Raw genomic sequence first — 14,466 nt, 5'->3', positions numbered from 1 at the left:
AATTTATATTTATTTTGTACTTTTATGTATTTGGAAAAAGTAAAAAATAAACTATATGGTTTGGGTCATTTTCAAACATAAACTACATGGTTTAAAAGTTTGCAAACTAATACATTGTAGTTCATTCTGTTAGCAAAGACAACCTAAACTGATTAACAGTGTTAAAAAAAGTCAAAAGTCAAATGGAAAAGAGCTATTTTTATATTTATTTATTTTATAAATTAACTCTTTATTGTCTACTTATCACAAACAAACCCAAAACAAAAATAAATTATCAAATACATCATCTCCTCATTCTCTCACATCTCTCTTTAATTTATTTTCATTCTCTCTATAAACACACTCACGCTCCCTCTATATTTTCTCTCTAAAAATACTGATTCGATCCCTTCGGCAAGTAACTCTTCCACATCCAATCTGTTAAATCCACATTAATAAATAAAGCTTTCGCCAGCCTTAACTCCGACACTATTTGTTCTTCTCCTCTAAAGAACGACTGGATCAAAATATTTCCGATGTGTTTCACTCGAGAAAACTCATATTCACTAGCTTTAACTGTCACATAATGAACTAAGTTTGCTCCTGAACTATCTCCAGCAATGAAGAACCGTTTCAGATCTATGTTTTTTTAGAATCTGTCTATCTCTGTGCTATCAATAAACTTCAAAATGTCAAAACAATCTTTGATTTGGGCTAGATATCGGTGCTCCACTAGAAGTCTGTAATTGATGGAGATAATGAAGGCAGAGAGTTCATGTGCAAATCGACGACAGAAGTCATCATAAGGTTTTGAAAAAGGTGCATTGTATGCAAAACCATTATTGTGGATGAAGAAGATAACTGGTGATATGGTAATTAGTGACATTATAGGCGTAACCGAACCAAGCCTAGTCCCATTATTTACCAAGACATTAGTCCAACCCATCAAGAAGGACCTTTCTAGAAGATAAAGATGGAAAGGGAGCTTCGGATGTCGTACACATGCTCAACTTTGCTTATTACGGAATTATAGGGTCCGAACCTATGATATGTTGACACATGTACAAAGGCACAAACCAAAAGGTAAATAGTTATCTATAAATAGTGTGGAGGTAATCACCACAGGTACACAACTTCTCAAACTACATTCTTACTAAAACTACTTTCAAGTTAATATTCACATCACTAACTTAAGCATCGGAGAGGGTTCGTCGAACTTCGGCCCATGTCTGAGTGTGTTCTTTGTTATCAGGTTACTTCAAGCAAGAAAACCAGGTGTAATTGGATATTCCGATATCAATTGGTGTGGTGATCATGGACTGAATCTCGTAACAAGATGGTCTATGTTCACTCTTCTATCGTTCGTCCCTCTCTGTTCTTCAACAGTTTACTCCATAAATCGCTCACCTAGTTGTTCATTCTCCGGCTCCATTCAGTCAGAGAATGGAGGACTTGCCTAGTTCTTCAGCTACTCACAATCGTGGCTTGCTCGATTCTAGCAATCATCTAATTCCGTATATCTTTATTACAACAACATTGGATAAACGAATTGAGGCTTGTTTAGGATCATTGGATCCGAAACAACATTGTTTCATAAACAATCTTACGAAGTAGTTGATTTATAACATGGGCTCCATACAAGAGTCAATGAATATTCTTTGCGTAGAGCATGCTTCGGAAATGGAGGTTATGCGTTTGGAGCTGTTGGAGGCAAGGAAGGTATGGAGACATGAGGAATGAGGTAGTTCCATTGCCTGTTCTACTGGACATCATACAATTAAAACATGTCCTAAGAAGAGAAATCTTTCCAAAAAGTCTCATACAAAAGTTGGAAGGGGCAGGTCTAGAGAGATCATGTGGTCCTCAATATCGAGGACGTCATCACTCACCTTTTCCAGTTAGGCTGAAGCTGGTATCAAGGAGAGGAGATTTAAGGTTCCCGAAGCGATGAAAGAATATTTGTCATGATTCTACCAAATTTTTGGTTCGTCATTATGAGGCACACAAAAGGAGTTCGGGAAGGTCCAAATCTCCTGGTTGTCATGGCTTGGAGCGGCCAAAGCAAAGGGAAAAAGAATTTTCGCTGAAGGAGGAAGTTCTGAGTCTCATTAAGGGAGAGCTTCGGCAAGCAATGAAGGATGAAGGATTTTAGGCTAAAGGGATCAGTAACAATGCAGATAGATACTCCGTTAAGTGCTGACATCATAGGCCAACCAATGCCTAGGGAGTTTAAATATCCCTTGTTGAAAGACTATAATGGTATGACCGATCCTACTCTTCACATCGAGAATTTCCAAAGAGCACTCCAGACCACTACTGCTACTGATGCACTTATGTGTAGACTTGCAACAACCTTGAGAGATTCAGCTGCTTATTGGTATGATCATCTTTTGCTTGGATCTATTCGGTCTTTTAAGCATATGTCGCAAGAGTTCTGTGATCATTTCATCATGTCCATTCCCGAAAGCAAAACCATGTAGGATCTAAACTATCTAGTTCAATAACCAAGTGAAGCGCTGAAGGAATGGGTGGAACGGTTTCAAAGAGTAGCAATTCAGATAAAAAATCTCAATGTGGATGGAGCGATTGAGGCTACGGCAAGTAACTACCGAAGCAATGATTTGTCTAAGGATTTAACTACTCAGAGGCCTTAAATGTTTCGAGATTTAATGAGAAGAGCTAGGGATTTTGTCAAGTGGGATGGCCATAGTTTGAATCCTTTATTGAAAGAAAGGCTGAGTTTGGTATATCAACTGAAGGAAGGAAAGGGCAATAGGGGTAAAGAGGAGCATAAATGATCTAAGGAGCACGTGGATCAAAACTGTGTACTTTTGAATGCCCTTAGAAATGAGGTCCTCTACTGGGTAGAAACCAACAAACAACATATTCAGTATCCACCGAAGCTCAAGACTTCATGCCGAAGACACAATGGCCTATTTTGTGAATTCCATAAAAGTGAAGGACATGATACTGAAGATTACAAGCAGTTGGCTGCCGAATTAAACAAGATGGCCGAAGCGGTAAATTGGATAGATTTCTAAGAAATGCCATCAAGACTAAGGAGCCCTAGGATAAGCAACATGTTGAATGAGCTCCTAGAGGAGTTATTAATGTTATAGCAGGAGGACCTAGTGAGGATCGTTCTGTTAAGAGACGAAGGATGGACATGGGAAAGGAAAGAATCTCCAGTTCTAAGGCTGAGTTTTCATTCGGCAGTTTTAATCAACAAACACATAATGATGCTTTAGTAATTGAGATTATTGTAGAGGAATACAAAGTCCATAGGGTGTTCATTGACACGGGCAGTTCTGCGAATATCATTACCAAGAAAGCATATGACGCCTTAAAACTTGATCACGATCGTTTAATTCCCACTTTATCACCTTTGGTGGGGATTTCCAGTCATTTTGTTCCTTTGTTTGGCAGTGTGGTCTCTATTGGTGATGGGCCAGTCAAGTGGCATTCTAAAGCTGAGTTTTTGGTAATCGATTTGGTATTGCCATACAATGTCATCATTGGGCGTCTATTCTTGTCGGAATCTGCTGGAGCTTTATCTATTCATCATTTAGCTTGACATATTCCAACTGAAGAGGGTATGTTGGTTGCACAAGGCAATCAGGTGGTGGCCCAAGAAATTTATTTGGCTTCGTTAAAAATGAAACCAACACAGGATCCTGTGGAAGAAGAGCGCGAAAGGACCAAGCCAGTTGGAGCTTTGGAAACAATGTGGTTAGCCAAAGAAAAATCTATTCAGATTGCTTTGGAAATTATGCAGCAACCGAAGGCATATATTATTTACACTCTGAAGACAAACATCCAGGCATTTGCATGGTTTCCAACTGAAATAATTGGTGTATCTCTAGATGTCATAATGCTTTCATTGAATATTCGAAAGGATGCCACTCTTGTCAAACAAATGATGAGAAATCATGGAATGGATAAGCAACAAGTTATCAGAGTTGAGGTGAAGAAATTGTTAGATTATGAGCATATAGCAGAGGTAGTGTACGCAAAGTGGATTGCTAATGTTGTTCTAGTGAAAAAAAGCTAATGGCAAATGGAGGATGTGTGTGGACTTCACTAACCTTAATACGACATGTCCAAAGGACTCTTATCCTTTGCCGTGTATTGACATTTTGATTGGCTCTACTACTGGGTTTGCCATTTATTCATTATTGGATGCGACATCTGGACATCACCAGATCCCAATGAATCCCGATGATATTGCCAATGTTTGCTTTCGAACTAACGAAAGGACTTATGGGTACAAAGTAATGCCCTTCGGGATGAAGAATCCAGGAGTGACTTACCAAAGACTAGTAAATAAGATCTTTGGCGATGTTATTGGTGATAGGGTGGAGGTTTATATTGATGATATGATTGTGAAAAGTTGATAAGTGGAAGAGCATGCAGCAAATTTGGCTATCGTCTTTGCTACCTTACAAGAGCACAATCTAAAGCTTAACCCTGAAAAATTTACTTTTGGCATTTCTTCAGGCAAGTTCATTGGATTCATGATATCTCATAGGGGTATCGAAGCAAATCTAGATAAAATCCAAGCCATTATTGATATGGAGCCACCGAAGAAAGTTAACGATGTCTAGAAGTTGAATGAGAAGATAAATGCGTTGGGTAGGTTTATCTCCTGTTCGGCCAAAAGATGTATGCCATTTTACAAGAGTCTGAAGGGGGTGAAAGACTTTGCTTGGACGGTCGAATGTCAGTCATCTTTTGAGCAGCTGAAAGCCTTTTTAGCTTCTCCACCATTGTTGAGCCGACCTCTACCAAGAGAAACGTTGTATTTATATATTAGTGTTTCTGAAGACTCAATTGGCACAATATTGATTCGGGAAGAAGGCATAGAGCAATTTCTTATGTATTATATGAGTAGAGTCTTAAGGGTCAGATTCGGTATTCAAAGCTAGAGAAGCTTCCCTTTTGGGTGGTAATTACTGCTCAAAATTTTAGGCATTACTTTCAGAGCCACTCAATTATAGTCCGGACTAACAGGCCACTTTAGAATATTTTGCAAAGACCAGAAACATCTGGGAGAATTACGGACTAGGATCTAAGCTAAATGAATTTGATATCAAATATGAGCCTAGAAAGGCGTTTAAAGGACTTCTTGATCGAAATTCCTGAGGATGAAAGTCTTATCCCGAAACTCTCTGAAATTTGGGAGATTTATGTTGATGGAAGTTCTAATAAGGAAGGTGTAGGAATTGGATTCTTCATGCAAGGTCCTCATGGGATAAAGCTTTGGTATAATGCTGCATTAGGCTTCATAGCATCTAATAATGTGGCTGAATATGAAGCGTTTATTGCAATGGCTTCGGATTCTCAACATCATCAAACTGGACAGAGCAATTTTGAAAAGTGATTCTCAACTAGTAGTCTCTCAACTTACAGAAAACTTTGAGACTCGCACATATACTATGAGAAAATACCTAGCTCTGGTCAAACGTTTTCTGCAGGAGACTAAGGCCGAAGGCCGAAGCTTGGAAATTCAAAGAGTTCCAAGGGAAGAAAATAACGAAGCGGCTTATTTGGAAAAGCTAGCTTCGACTCCAGATGGGTCTAAATATTGTTCTTGCTGAATCGAGCAAATTCATGTCGCAAGTATAAATCAAGTAGAAATCATGGCGATTGACGATTCTAATGAATGGTTTTATCCTATCTTCACCGTTCTTACTACAAGTGTCTTACCTGAGGATAAAAATGAGCAGGTCAAGATACAACGAAAGGCAGGAAGGTTTTCTGTGATTGACAATGTTTTATACAGAAGATCGTTTGATCAACCATGGTTAAAGTGCGTTGGGTTCAATGAAGGCAAGTTGATCCTATAAGAAATTCATGAAGGAATTTGTGGAGCGCATTAAAGGTAGAGATGCTTTGGCAAGAAAGTCGTAATTCAAGGGGTCTACTGGCCTAAAATGGCCGTATATGCAGTTGAGTTAGTATGAAAATGCTTGAAATGCCAACATTTTACACTAATCATACAATCCCCAGGCACACCCATGAGGGTTATTCAACCAACTTGGCCCTTCACTACGTGGGGTATTGATTGTGGGGGCATTTCCAATGGCTAAGGGCTAGACGAAGTTTTTAATCGTAACTGTGGACCATTTTACCAAATGGGTCGAAGCCGAAACAATGGCTTCTATTACTTCAGCTCAGGGTATAACATTCATTGAAAAAATAATCCTATGTAGATTCAGTGTTTCTCATACCATCATCACAGATAATGGAAAGTAGTTTGATTGTAATGCTTTTCAATTTTATTGTGAGGCTTTGCACGTTAAGCTCCGGTTTACTTCGGTTGCCCACCCCCAAAGTAATGGAATGACCGAAGTAACAAATCGTACCATTGTTCATGGCTTGAAGAAAAGGTTGGGCAAAGCAAAAAGGTTCTTGGGCAGAAGAGTTACAACATGTCTTATGGGCATATAAAATAACTCCAAGAGCGGCTACCGGAGAAACCCATTTCTCACTAATGTATGGGAATGAAGCTTTCATTCCGGTCGAGATTGGAAGCCCTAGTCTAAGAGCAATCTACTATTTGGTAGATGGAAATGAGGAGTGAACGTGGTAGAATTTAGATTTTCTAGAGAAGCGAAGAGAACAAGCGACAATTAAAACAGCTGCTTACAAGCAAAAAAATTTAGGCAACTCATGACAAACGAGTTCAGCCTAGACAAATTTTCCAAGGAGACTTGGTTTTAAGGAATGCCGAAGCTTCACAATCTAGGAAAGATAAAGGCAAGTTAGGCAGAAATTGGGATGGACCATTCCAAATTATGGAATGTGTGGGCACCCATACATATAAGCTTCAAGAGTTGAATGGAAAACTCATTCCTAGAACATAGAATGCGGTGTCATTAAGAACGTTTTATCAATAAACTTATCCTTTGATGGTATGATTTTTTACTTCGTTAATTCTTTCATTTGTATCTTTGTCTTGAAAACATTGTAAATCCTACTTTCTATAGCAGTCAAATGCAATAGAAGTGATGAATTTTACCAATTTTAACATCTATGTTTGGAATTTCTTATTGATTATATTAAAGCTAATCCTATGCATGCTACATGGATTCTAGCCACAATCATTAAGCAAAAATACATTCTAAGTAAAGACACTGAATTTATAAAATAAACATCCATTCAAACGATAAAAGGCGAAGGAAGAAGTGAAAATTTATATATATATAAAAATTTCATTACAAAAGGAAGGAAGAACCTAGTAAAGATTCGGGAATTCCCCAAGGGAGCTCCGGGAACATCTTTGTGATGTTCGGGAGGGAAGACTCTCACCCAAAAGTGAAAGTCAACATCAGGGTATTTCTCTTGAAGAGTACGAAGAAACCAAACCCTAAATTTTAGGGAACGACTAAGTCCCAAAGCCTTAGTATTCTTCGCCTTAAGAGTCTATTTTTGCACGCAAAGCTGCATTAGATTCTTATGCTACTTTTAGACCCTTATTAGCCAATTCAGATCGTTCTTTCTCTTGATCAATCTCAGCCTTGGCACTTGACAGAAGAACTTCAAAGTTGTTGCACTTTTCATGAAGAGCATCCAGATCAACCAAAATCTGATTGATGCATTTTGGTTCGACTGATCTCTTTCTTTCAACCGATCATGATCTGCTTGCAAAATTTGTAGAGTTTTCAGCTGTTTCCGAGTGGTCTCTTTGTGACGATTGACTAATTTATTCAAGCCCGAAGCCTTACTAGCTTTTTGCAAAGCTAGTTTTTCATTTCATTTCGCTGAGCAGTCTGTTTTTTGCTTCAGCTTTTTCAATTTCTTTTCTGGCTTCGGCTAGTTCGTTCTTCAAAAGCCTCAAAGCATTTGTATGCTGAGTGTTCAACAGAATCTGACTTTAAGGCTGCTCATTATATTTTTCGGCCATGAGACGATATTGCTCCACCATAAGAATTGTGGCGGACTGATCCTGGGAGTCAAAAAATTGGGGATTATTAAGTTGCAAACACTTGTAGGAACGAAAAAAGTGAAAAGGTGTATAACTTATAGTTGCCTTTCGTTCCAACACTTCGCGACAAGCCGAATATACATTCAGCTGTTCGAAGTATTCGGCATCACAGTAAGTTGAGAAATATCTTCAACAATTCTTGGATTTTTGGGAGAAATGTTCTCTCTAAATAATTTGCGCCACAACTGCAAAAGACGAATACAATCAAAATAAGCATACAATTTTTTTGACTAAGGAAAAGGGATAAACTAGTACCTCCAGGCGGTCATAGTAATGAAACATGTCTAATGTTTCCAAGCTGACTGAATCGGTTACTTGGTAAACTGTTCTTGGATTGACCCCAAGTGGAAGCTAGCTCCGATAATCAGCTTTGTGCTTGGTGTGTTCTTCTTTTAGTGACTTTGCGTCTCTTCGGGACAGGCTCTTCGGAATTTGTCTCAATTCCCCTAGTCAAACAACATTTGATAGCAAAAGGACAATTGACAGGCAATGGAACAACCAACTGTTTCAGGCAACGAGTTTGCTCAAGCTCCTTCTCCAAAACTTTTTCGAAATGAAGCAATCTTTCGGTATCAGATACATCTGAATCTGATGGCTAAGAACCACTTCTTTCAACGGCTGGTTTCTTCGAGGATAAGGCAACTTCGGCTCTAAGCGCGATTTTCTTTTCAGAACATTCTCCAACAATTTTGTTCAAAGCGGGAATAGAAACAGTCACTTCGGAGGAAGAAGTTAGGGCAATGGCTTGTGGTTGAGCAATGACTTCAGGCTCCAAAATGACATGTGTATCTCTGAAGGCACTCAATGAGGGTGGCGTATGAACATCCATCTTGTTCGCTGTTAGAGGAGTTAGAAATACATCTTGCATCATTTCTTCTCTAGGAGTTGGACTGGGAGATGTGTTATGAGCATTAGGAAGTGAAGATGTACTTGCATCAGCTTGGGGTTAAGCAAAAGGAGTTTCGGGGGTTTCGGCACCATCAAGGGTCAAGGGCTAATTTTTAGAATTTGGCTCTTTGTTGCGAAGGGCACCTTCGTGCTCCTTTTCCATCTCTCCAGCCGAGCTATGATTGCATCATTAATAGACATTGTCAAAATACCTACAAAATAAAAGAAGAAAGCAAATCAAATGAAGATTAAAAGTCACCTTCGGCTTCAGCAAATTTTTCGGAGCCAGGATAAACAATGCCATGGATTCAGCTAAAGAAGTAGGTTCGTCCTTTGGTTCGAACAAGATGAACCATATCCTTATAGTCCTATTGGATACTATAGGATTCAATATTTTCAGTTGCCGCCTCTTCGTCTAACGTTAAGGCTCACTCCAACTTCCATGTTTTGGAGGACTTTGGTTGAGCGTTCCATTTTGTGATGAAGGGAAATCCTTGGATATAAGGGTCATTCGGATTTATTCCATTCAGTTCAACCCAGAACCATTTTGGCTTAAAATCCTTATGACTTTGAACTTTGGCTTTGATGAAGGGTATTCATTTATGAGATATGGTCCATTATACCATATCTTCATCATCTTTCTATGCCGGCCGCCAATAACGCCAAAAGAGAGATCCGGTCAATAGAATTCTGAGGTCTCTGCAAACTTCGTCAAAGCTAAGGAGCTCCAACCAGACATTGAGAGTGATTTGGCATGGGCATAGATTAAACTCTTGTAGGACCAAAACAACGCCCTCATGAAGGGGAAAGGCCATCTCCTACTCTAGGTATTGGGTAAAAAGCCCCAATTTCACTATGGAGGGAGGATTATGGGCTCTTTCGTGAGATTTTGGAAGGGAAATGGTCATTGTCTCAAGACAATCATATTGTTCTCTTATCTCTTAGAGATGTTCTTTAGTTAAAGAGGAAGGTTGATCTGGGATCCTGGGTTTCATTTTTCTAGGTTTCTTAGCGTTCTCAGCATCTTCAGGAGCTTGGGAATGGCAGATTTTCTTGGTAGTGTCTTTAGGAGCCATGAGGATCAAAGAAAATTGTAGTAAAACGAAGAAGAAAGTAAGGTAACGGTTCAAGGAAACTTACAGTTTTTGCCAAAAGCCAGAAATCGCAAAAGGAGAAAAAGAGATGCGTCCACAAAACCTGTTCGAATTTATAGAAGAAAAAAGGAGGATGAAGAGGTTTTCTTGAACCTATCAAAGCATTTATTACTGAAATGTAATAATGGCTTTGGGGGAAGACGGTGCATTAAAACAAGGGTCATGATGACATCATTACTATCAGAAGTAATAATGGAGTTAAGATAACTGAAGAAGCCCTAAAGAGCTCTTCAAAAGACTTTATTGGAGGGCTCCTAATATGGTAATTAGTGACATTATGGGCTTAACCGAACCAAGCCCAAGCCCATTAATTACCAAGACATTAGGCTACCCCATCAAGAAGGACCTTTCTGGAAGATAAAGATGGAAAGGGAGCTTTAGATGTCATACCCACGCTGAACTCTGCTTATTGCAGAATTATAAGGTCCGAATCTATGATATGTTGACACGTTGATGCATATAAAATGTATACTTTCTTTTTAGAGCAAGTGCACTCTATCGTACCAAGTAATATAGTATACTTACATATAAAGATCGATCCCATAGGGATTCCGTGCAATCATTAACTATCCACAGGTTTTTGAAGTCTAAACGATTGGATTAAAGAGGTTTTGGTTGTTTATAGCGATGACAACGTTCATTGTTAAAATAATGGAGTAAAACACTAGGGAGTCGGGTTCACCTCCTAAGTTTGAGTCACTGAAATCTATTGAAATAAGACACCAAAGAGAAATTCGTGATTTTAAAGATGATGATTTCTAAAAGAAACTCTGTGCTAAGACCTTATACCACATCGTTCGTATTCTTCACTCCTATTTACTTAACCGGGCCAATGGTTACTTAAATACGACAAGAAAGCTTTAAGCTCAATGAGAAATCCTAGCAATGTAGTGCTAGAAACCACATTAATTTGCTATCGTGTCTAAGAGTGTAGTTTTCTGTTAACCTCTTGTTACTATAGTGAGTAAAAAGTGATTAACTAAAATATGGATTAAGCTTATGTTCTTATTTCAAGTTTTATTTCCCTACTAGGGATGAGGGGAATTTTAGTAATGTTTTGAGTCAAGTTAGAAGTCTATTAGATAAATACCCGGAAGGAAAGACAACCGAGAACATTAGATTTATTACATACATATTATGAAGATAAGTTACGAATAAAAGTAATATTATTTAATGAGCTACGAGCAACTGACTGTATAGCTGAAATTAATACAGGAACCAAAAGTTTAGTACATATTAGCCAAATAAATGAGAATAAATGTGAACTAATCGAACCACAAACTTATAACTGTCCAAATAGTACAAGAGAAATAATCATAACTAAAAGCATAAGAATTAGATTTAAAATTCAAGTAAGTTTCCTCTTACTACTGCTATTAAGGCATCTTGGATATTATCTAATATTCTATCATCTAATACAGATCTAGCTTTAACACTCTATTATAAATTAGAAGGAATAAGAATGCCCCCAGGAAGTAAAGTAATTAGTATAGAAACAAAAATGATATATGCCCTTACAGGTAATCATCATATCAGAAAACAAAATGATAGGGATATATTAGTACCAAAATTATATCAGGAAATATTAGAACCACTAGAACATAAGGAAAATTCCATCATAACAATACCAGACGAAATATGTATAGATTTTAATTCTAGAAAACTACAACCAATCCAGAAATTATTACCTAGGATAGAAGGAGGAAGGTTCGACGAATGGATACGATATTTAGAAAATTAAATGACTTCTGTGTAGTTTATGTCGATGATATATTAATCTATAGCAATAATATAGCAGACCATTTACAGCACCTAGATGCATTTATAAAAACAGTACGACAACATGGAATCCTTTTATCTGAAAAGAAATCAGAAATCTTTAAAAATAAAATAGAATATTTAGGATATATAATAGATAGTGAAGGATTACAACTACAAGATCATATCGTAACTAGAATCGAAAATTTTAAAGAAAAATTAGATACTAGCAATAGTTTAGAAATTTCTATTCTATTAGGCAAATTAATTATATTATTAGAATATTACCAACATCTCCTTGATCTAGAATATGAGATAATTGTAGGAGTAACAGAATATGATAGTACATATGCACTATTATTAGGATACGACTTTTTAAATAAAATAAAATATAAGATAAATAATGAAGGAATTACGATAGAGGACCAAAACAAAATACGGTATATAAATAAAATATGAACATACGACTTCAAAAGCCACTTTTACAATCAAATTTACTAAACCACTTTTTTCCTGATAATCTATTAATTAAATTTCTCTTATAAGGTAAAAAATATCCATCAAAAATCGTTTTCTTATTTAGTTCTCGATAATCTATTACCATTCTTGCTTTGCCTCTCTTTTGTTCGCTATGTTAAACTCATTAAAAGTAGAAGATGAAGAAATGGAAGATGAACAAACTTTTGATTAAATGTGAAATCAACTTACAAAACTAAAAGGAAATGACTTTGAAACAAGAAATTGTACTTAAGAACTAAAAAAATCAACTAAAACTAAAGTATCGACAATTTCCCAAAGCTTGGCTATAACAACAATGGAGGAACTATATAAAAGGGTGCAAAAGGTGTGAAAAGTGTATCTTCTCTTCCAAAATCTCATCTATTTATAAGCTAAATCTTGCTCCAATCAAGATGATAATATGAAATTGATGATTAGAGGCCTCCAAAATACTGAATTTGTGCATTAAATGTCCTTGAGAAGTTCAATTGAAGAGAGGTATGGGCTTGCATAGAGAAGAGGAGCCGCCCGGTGCAAGTTGCTGAAGACAGTAGGTCTTGTTGAGACCTGCCCCTTGAACAATTCCAGCTCTGCTTCCAGGAAATTGCAACGCTTTGTGAGAATCTGTTGCAATTGGCTTAAATTGTCCAAGAATTGCCGTTTTGTCGTCTTTTCACGGAATGCATCCTCGTTCTTGCCCTGTAACTCACTCGGATAAATTGTCAATCTCGTGAGGGTGTGTGAGAGTGTAAAAATAAACTAAAAACTCGTCAATTAAATTAAAATTATGTGATGGTGTGTGAAATTGTGAATTGAAGTGAACTTTAGCAAAAAAATTAATACTAAAGTAATAAAAAGACACTCAAATAGACAAAATTATGACTTGATTTTACTGTGAAATGGACGACAACACACGTGTACAAAGGCACAAACCAAGAGGTAAATAGTTATCTATAAATAACGTGGAGGTAATCACCATAGGTACACAACTTCTCATACTACATTCTTTTTAAAACTATTTTCAAGTCAGTATTCACATCACTGACTTAAGCATCGGAGAAGGTTCACCGGACTCCGACCCCTGTGTGACTGTGTTCTTTATTCTCAGGTTACCTGAAGCAAGCAAACAAGGTGTAATTGGATATTCCAATATCAACCAGCAAGGAAGTTCCAATAGTGGGAGTGTAGAGGCGGAAATAGAGATCTTGAGGTTTATCGACAGTGAAATCAGAGGATATGACGTTCATGACTGGCTTGTTGGATGGTGAAATTGGCCAGTCCAAGAAATGTATAAGAGAACGGTTGACTGAGCCATCTGGACGACGAGTGATTTTGGCGAAGCAGGAGAGAACATTTAGAAGCTTAACACTTCATGGAAGCTTGAGAGGCCATTGTGCCATTTTCTCCTTTTACATGAAACAGAGGAGAATGATATATATATTATATACGTGGTAACCAAAAAAATAAATATATATTATATAAGTGTGGTTATAAAATCTATTTTTAGATAGAGAAAATAGAGAGGGAGAGTGAGTGTGTTTAGAGAGAGAATGAAAATAAATTAAAAAGAGGTGTGAGAGAATGAGGAGATGGTGAATTTGATATTTTGTTTTTGTTTTGGGGTTTGTTTATGATAAGTAGATAATAAGGGGGTTAATTTATAAAATAAAGATAAAAATAAAAATAGATATTTACCATTTGATTTTTGATTCTTTTAAGCTGTTAGCTAGTTTGGACTGACTTTGCTAACAGAATGAACCATAAGGTATCAGTTTGTAAACTTTTAAACCACGTAGTTTATGTTTGAAAATGACCCAGACCACAAGGTTTATTTTTGTACTTTTCCCTATGTATTTTGTATGGAATCTATGGAATTAAAATCAACATTTGGGTATAAGGGATATTTTAGTCTTTTCCAAAATATTAAACCGGTTAGAACTATAAACAAGGTTGTGGATATAATTGCATGCTGTTGTGTTAGATTGATTAAGCTTTGTATGAGTCCTATTTGATCGAGTTTGATATCGTAGTTAAATCCGAAAGACGGGTCCCAATGTCCCGCGACTAACATTTATGGGTTTTGCAGGTTTAATAGTTCATTTAGGACTAGAAATGTTGTATTATGGCTATTTGTGCCATTCAATTGTAATGTAATCTATTTTTATTTTTCATGTATTTATCTATCGCTTTTGTTCGTAAAAC

The 14,466-nt window shown here is 37.0% G+C and overlaps 1 pseudogene; it reads right to left on the bottom strand.

The window, feature by feature from the left end:
- Window positions 1-367: 367 nt before the first annotated feature.
- LOC136203937 (probable carboxylesterase 18) lies at window positions 368-13,664 on the bottom strand (annotated as a pseudogene).
- Between the last annotated feature and the right edge of the window lie 802 nt (window positions 13,665-14,466).

This window comes from Euphorbia lathyris, chromosome 8 (genome assembly GCF_963576675.1).
Source record: "Euphorbia lathyris chromosome 8, ddEupLath1.1, whole genome shotgun sequence".
Lineage (NCBI taxonomy): Eukaryota > Viridiplantae > Streptophyta > Magnoliopsida > Malpighiales > Euphorbiaceae > Euphorbia > Euphorbia lathyris.
The sequence above is the reverse complement of the archived record's forward strand: the minus strand, read 5'-3'. Positions and strand labels throughout refer to the sequence as shown.